Source organism: Myotis davidii, unplaced genomic scaffold (genome assembly GCF_000327345.1).
Source record: "Myotis davidii unplaced genomic scaffold, ASM32734v1 scaffold399, whole genome shotgun sequence".
Classification (NCBI taxonomy): Eukaryota; Metazoa; Chordata; class Mammalia; order Chiroptera; family Vespertilionidae; genus Myotis; species Myotis davidii.
In genome coordinates, this window is record NW_006292094.1 from 3,316,156 (window position 1) to 3,316,577 (window position 422).

A 422-nucleotide genomic window follows, 5' to 3' on the forward strand; every position below is an offset into this window, starting at 1 on the left:
TCTTTTCAGATCTGAAAAAGCTGAGCATTTTGGGTAAAGATTCAACAGAATCTGAGTACTCTGGATGAGTCAAAGATTCCCAACTCGCTGTGAATTAATTTCAAATTCCATCTAAAGAAGAAAAAAATATTGCAAAAGTCCCTCTTATTCAAGAACAACTCATAACTTCCACTCCCCAAAATATCTGTTCCTAGTCCCATGTTTCCTCTCTCAATGAGTGGTACCAACACCACCTATTTCTGCCAGTCAAGGATGTAGAAGTAATTCCACACACAGACACACAGAGACACACACAGACACACACACACAGACACACACACACACAGACACACACACACAGAGACAGCATCAGGGATGAAAGCCCCGCCCGGCCCAGGGTCTGGGACGCGGTCCGTTCTCAAAGGACACCGAGCAAACGGCAA